Source organism: Mus musculus, chromosome 15, assembly GCF_000001635.26.
Source record: "Mus musculus strain C57BL/6J chromosome 15, GRCm38.p6 C57BL/6J".
NCBI classification, from domain to species: domain Eukaryota; kingdom Metazoa; phylum Chordata; class Mammalia; order Rodentia; family Muridae; genus Mus; species Mus musculus.
This window is the reverse complement of record NC_000081.6, coordinates 83739951-83746707: the sequence shown is the minus strand read 5'-3', so window position 1 is coordinate 83746707 and position 6757 is coordinate 83739951.

The following is a 6757-nucleotide window of genomic DNA, read 5'->3' as shown; positions in this document are numbered from 1 at the left end:
GCCAACACCTCAGCCCTCATTTTTCCTAAAATGGAGCCCTCTGTCCCGCTCCCTAAATATCCCTGGGTCTTTAGAGCCCTCGCCCCAGCTCCCACTTACCGTCACACTTCTGACTCAGAGGGAAAAATAACCCAGCGGCAATTCGTCTTCCTCAAGCGCTGCCCGCGAGCTTCGAAGTTTTTTTCACAGCTGAGTTATTTCTGATCTCGGTTCTGGCAGAAAGAAATCTAGAGCAACGGTGGAGGTGGGGAGGGAGGGGTGCGTTTGGAAGCTGTGCCAAGCCAAACAGTGTCTAAAAGTCTACAGCTGAGCCGCCAGCCTGGGGAAAGAGAGTTTCCACTCAGAAAAACACCTAAGACCTCTGGGGATGCGAAATTGGGAAAGGAGAGTCGGGAAAGAAATCCACGGGGTAGGACATCGGCCCTGAGCAGGCGGCCTCCTGCGCAGCCCTGAGAGCGTGTGAAGGACCACGGAGGCTCGGGAGGCTCTTGGGCCTCTGCGGGGTCAGGCAAGTCACCTGACCGGGCCTCTACTCCCATAGCCAGCAAAGATGATGCTGACAGTCGAACCTCAGGGGTCAGCCCACCTGTGGAGTTAACTGTGTCATTGTCACCATGCCAAGTAAATGCCTAATGCTGCTCCATATGACAGAGGGCAAAATACGATGTACCGATGTCCAAAAGATGATTGACGGGGAAGGGTATGATGGTGATAAGGGTGATGGTGGTGATGGTGATAAGGGTGGTGGCGGCAATGACAATGGCAGAGATGGTGGTGTCAGTGATGAGGGTGAGGGTGGTGGCAGAGATGGCACACTGTTGATGGTGATGATGATGGTGGTGGTGGTGGTGGTGGTAAAGAGGGTAGAGAAGATATTGAACTTGAAAAAGTGACAGGGTTAAAGGTCATTTTCAAAATGGCTGGGAAGATGGTTGTTACGTGAGCACAAGAATCTGAATCCCTAGCACTTGTGGTCTTTATGTCTTACAAAACAGGCAAGCCAGGCATGGTGGCGCACGCCTTTGACCCCATCACTCAGCAGGCAGAGCCAGGCATGGTGGCGCACGCCTTTGACCCCATCACTCAGGAGGCAGAGCCAGGCATGGTGGCACACGCCTTTGACCCCATCACTCAGGAGGCAGAGCCAGGCATGGTGGCACACGCCTTTGACCCCATCACTCAGGAGGCAGAGCCAGGCATGGTGGCACACGCCTTTGACCCCATCACTCAGGAGGCAGAGCCAGGCATGGTGGCGCACACCTTTGACCCCATCACTCAGCAGGCAAGCCAGGCATGGTGGCACACGCCTTTGACCCCATCACTCAGCAGGCAGAGCCAGGCATGGTGGCACATGCCTTTGACCCCATCACTCAGGAGGCAAGCCAGGCATGGTGGCACACGCCTTTGACCCCATCACTCAGCAGGCAGAGCCAGGCATGGTGGCACACGCCTTTGACACCATCACTCAGGAGGCAGAGCCAGGCATGGTGGCACACGCCTTTGACCCCATCACTCAGCAGGCAGAGCCAGGCATGGTGGCACACGCCTTTGACCCCATCACTCAGCAGGCAGAGCCAGGCATGGTGGTACACGCCTTTGACCCCATCACTCAGGAGGCAGAGCCAGGCATGGTGGCACACGCCTTTGACCCCATCACTCAGCAGGCAGAGCCAGGCATGGTGGCACACGCCTTTGACCCCATCACTCAGCAGGCAGAGCCAGGCATGGTGGCACACGCCTTTGACCCCATCACTCAGCAGGCAGAGCCAGGCATGGTGGCACACGCCTTTGACCCCATCACTCAGGAGGCAGAGCCAGGCATGGTGGCACACGCCTTTGACCCCATCACTCAGCAGGCAGAGCCAGGCATGGTGGCACACGCCTTTGACCCCATCACTCAGGAGGCAGAGGCAGGCATGGTGGCGCACACCTTTGACCCCATCACTCAGGAGGCAGAGGCAGGCAGATTCTCTGTGAGTTCAAGAGCTACACAGAGAAACCCTTGTCTCAAAAAACAAACAAACAAACAAACAAACAAACAAACGAAAAGGCCAGGCACAAGCCAGGAGTGGTGGCACACACCTTTAATCTCATACCCAGGAGGCATAAGCAAGCAGATCTCTGAGTTCAAGAGCAGCCTGGTCTACGAAACAAATTCCAAGAAAGCCTAGGATACATAGAAAAACCCTGTCTCAAAAACATAAACAAACAAACAAACAAACAACAAAAATCCAGGCACATACAATAATACAACAGTACAGGCCTGTAGCCCAGCACTGGATAGGGAAAGCAGAGGCAGATCGATCCTGAAGATACTGGCCGCCAGCCTGGTCCAACCTGTGAGCTCCTATTCAGTGGGAGACTTAAAAGTCAAGGTGGACAGTGACCAGAGAAGACGCTCAACATCAACCACAGGTTTCCGACAGGAATACAACTGCATGATGTGTGTGTACACACACATACACACACATATACACACATACATACACACACATATACATATACACACACATACACATATACACACATACACACACATACACATACATACACATACACACACACACATACACATATACACACATACACACACATACACACACATACATACACATACACACACATACATATACATACACACACATACACACATACACATACACACACACACACATATACACACTCATGGAGCTGATTGATCCCTGATCCAGAATTAGAAATATAGCATGAACTCCCCAAATCCACCCCCAACCTCTGGTGGCAGCAGCCTGGGTCTGTACTCAGAAGATGGTGAGGCACAAGTGAGTAAATGGGTGGGTGCTGAGAATCCCAGAACCCCCACACCCATCCTGGAGTGTCAACTCTGGCTTTGCTGTACAGAAAAAGACAGGAAGGCTTGGTCAGGGAAGTTCAGAATCTCACCTCAGAAACATCACACTTGGGGACCGACCAACAGTGACAGACCAACCGTGATTGTCCTTAAGGACAGACAACAGGGAATCCACGGGAATCCGAAGAAGAGAAAAACCCTGCACCAGAACAAAGGCTCATTAGAAAATAACTTCCTGAATGATGTCGGCAGCTCTAATGCAGAGCAGCCTGGCTACTGACTGGAGCAAGAGCAGAGTGAAGAATCCTTTACATGGGTGAAGGATTGGAAAGCCCAGGCAGAGTCCTCTCCTCACAGATTCCAGATGTGGAGGCTTAAATACCTGCTGAAGCAGATCTCCCCATTGACTCCCTTGCAGGGCTCTTAGGATCCTTTCCAGATAGATACTCATGGTGAGGAAGTCAGAGCCACAGGCTGGGGTGGACCAATGTCAACACTGAGGGTCCCTACCACTCGTGGGACCTGGGTGCCATCCACAAAGGAAGAGAAAGCACTTGAGTTATCAGGCATGGCCCATGAAGGGACACTGTCTTCTTGGGTCAGATCTCACACACCCTGACCACAATCCACTTAGGGTCATATTTTTGTGGTGTGGGTTTTGGTTCCTGACTCCTTGAAATTTTGAAATTAGGCATGGGAGCACTGCCGGGGAGCTTTCTTGTGCTCCTAAGGAAAAGGGGGCTGGGGAGTCCCTTAGGGAGCACTTCTGTGCTCTGGGTGAGCCTCATTAGGACACAAAGGATAGAGCCCTTCACCTGGACATAGACTGGGTCATAGTACAATGGCCTTAACCATGGGTTACAGAGCCTTAGTCATGGGTACAGAACTCTTGATGTGAGTTATAGGGCCCATGGTATGGGTCACAGTACCACTGGCCATGGGTCACAACATAGGGACAGTAGCTGGGGACAGGGCTTGTAGGATTGACAATGACAGCAGGGAATTCTGCTTTATTGATGCCTGTACTTCATTTAAAGCTGCAGCCTAAAGCTGGCCATGGTGACTCATGCCTGCAATCCCAGGATTTGGGAGACCCTCTGAGGCAGGAGAATTTTTGTGAGTTCAAGGCTAGCCTGGGCTATGCAGTAAAACCTAGATCCTGTCCCAAAATGAACACACACACACAAAAAACTATAGCCAGAAATTTGTGTTGATGACTGTTACCTGAAGTGTTGAAGGATTTGTCCAGGAGCCTACAGTGACAAAAGGAGACAGGGAGACAGGGAGACAGGGAGACAGGGAGACAGGGAGACAGGGAGACGAGACAAGGAGACAAGGAGACAGGCAGACAGGAAGACAAGCAGACAGGGAGACAGCCAAACAGCAGACAGGGAGACAGGCTAACAGGGAGACTGGCAAAGAACAGACAGGGAGATAGGCAGACAGGCAGACAGAGAGACAAGGATATAGGCAGACAGGGAGATAGGTAGACAGACAGAAGACAGACAGCAGACAGACAGACAGACAGGCAGACAGGGAGACAAGGATATAGGCAGACAGGGAAACAGACAGGCAGTCACCATGGAAGAAATTTAGTTCTCCTGTGAGGAGTTGACTCCTAGTGGCCTCCTTGTCCCCTGGCAACTGGCCTAATGGGGTCAGGCCATCCTGGCTGTCCCAGCCCAAGCAGACATTTCCTTCCCTCTTCACAGGGCTCCTGTGAGGCTACACAAGTCATACTTGTTTGAAGAAATAAAAAGGGCGATAAAATCCAGAGCATATTTTGGGAAACAGGAGCAATCAGAACTCTTGGGTGTTGAAAGAGGTGACAATGTCTTCCTTGAGACAACAGAGAAGGCATCTGCTGGACAGAGCAGAACTGGAGGTAACAGTTGTCAGCCTGGGGCAAAGACTATGGAGCTCCAAATAAAAAATCAATTTGAGGGCTAGAGAGATGGCTCGGTGGGTAAAGGTGTTTGCGGCCAAGACTGACAACCCGAGTTCAAATCCTGTGGCCACATGGTGGAATGAGAAAACTGATTCCCACAACCTGTCCCCTGACCTCTACTTGTGAGCCGTGGCGCGCACTTCCCCCAGGATAAATAAATAAACGGCGGGGGGAGGGGGGAAGAAATCAATTTGAATGCATTCTTCCCATCTATCACGCATGCTGAACAAAGATTATTCATAAAACAAATAAACCCGGGGAAGATTAGGAAAACTCTAAGTGGGGAGTCAGTAGAGCTTTCAAATCACCAAAGATACACTTTTTAAGGGACATAGAATGACCTTTCAGTGCCACAGACTGGGGGATGGGGAGAGATTGACAACCAGACTAAGAGCAGGGGGTTAACCTCTGCAGCTTGCCTGGTAAGGAAAGCCCTTAAACCAACAAGGGTTTTATTTTCTTTTATTTTTTGGAACTTGACAAAAATGATACCAAATTTCATCTGGAAAAATAAACACAAGAGACCAGCGAGGGAAAGCGTAAGGGGACACAGAAGTAAGGAAGGAGCGCTGGCTTTACCAGATGTTCAGGGGCTGGGGAGGTACAGCCTTTATAAAAGTACTGTTGCACTGGAAAAGGAGCCAGCTCGGGCCATGCAGAGGCGGGCAGGAGCGCTGCAGAAACAGCATGGAAATGGGAGCGGGTGGGTGTTTCCTATCGGAGAGGAAAATGCATTGTTCAAAGCAAAGCACCGAGATAACTGGAAGTCAGCCAGCTGGAAAGAATAAAACTGAATCCCTACCTCACCCCTTATACCCAAATAGATTCCAGATGGAGCCAACATTTAAACAAACAACAAAAAAAAAAATGAACCATAAAAGTTCTCAAAGAAAACATAGGTGAACTTATTTATAGTCTTGGAAATGTCTTTCTGAGCTGGGGAGAGAACTCGGAGGCCTCGCCAGGGACGAAAACATCATTGGGGAAAGAGAGATGAGGGTTAAGTGCTCACGAGCTCGCTGGTCTTAAAGGTGATGGAGGGAAGAAAAACAGACTTTCCACGCAAAGATGCAACAGTGTCCCTAGATGATGAACAGCAGGGCTGGGAAACGCTGGGGGAAATGTGATCTCTCGCTCTCTGCTTTGCCTGGAAATCGACCATTTAGAGTCCAAATAAAGCCTTAGAGGGGCTATCCTGACGCTTTGGGAACACGGAGCAATTCTCTGTGGATGAAGAGCGGTGTGGAGCTTTAAACTGACTGAGCAATGAGGCTTCAGACCTTATTCAATACTTGAAAACATCTTCACTACCAGATAGGGTAGTGGGGTACACCTTGATCCTAGCTCTAGGGAGGCTGGATGGGACAGGAAGGATGTGTGCCCAAGGCTAGCCTGGTCTACATAAGCAATACCATGTCTCAAATGCCAAGGGCTGGGGCTGGGGCTGGGGCTGGGGCTGGGATGCATCTCAGTGGTAGAACATTTGCCTGTCATACCCAAGAGTTTCTAGGCCCAGCATTGGCAAGAAACAAACAAAAACAAACAGGAGGGGGGGGAAGAAAGAAGGAAGAAAGAAAGAAAGAAAGAAAGAAAGAAAGAAAGAAAGAGAGAGAGAGAGAGAGAGAGAGAAAGAAAGAAATGGAGAAAGAAAGAGAGAAAGAAAGAAAGAAAGAGAGAAAGAAAGAAAGAAAGAAAGAAAGAAAGAAAGGGAGAAAGAAAGAAAGAAAGAAAGAAGAAAGAAAGAAAGAAAGAAAGAAAGAAAGGGAGAAAGAAAGAAAGAAAAAAAGAAAAAAGAGAGAAAGAAATGGAGAAAGAAAGAAAGGGAGAAAGAAAGAAAGAAAGAAAGAAAGAAAGAAAGAAAGAAAGAAAGAAAGAAAGGAAGGAAGGGAGAAAGAAAGAAAGAAAGAAAGAAAGAAAGAAAGAAAGGGAGAAAGAAAGAAAGAAAGAAAGAAAGAAAGAAAGAAAGAAAGAAAGGGAGA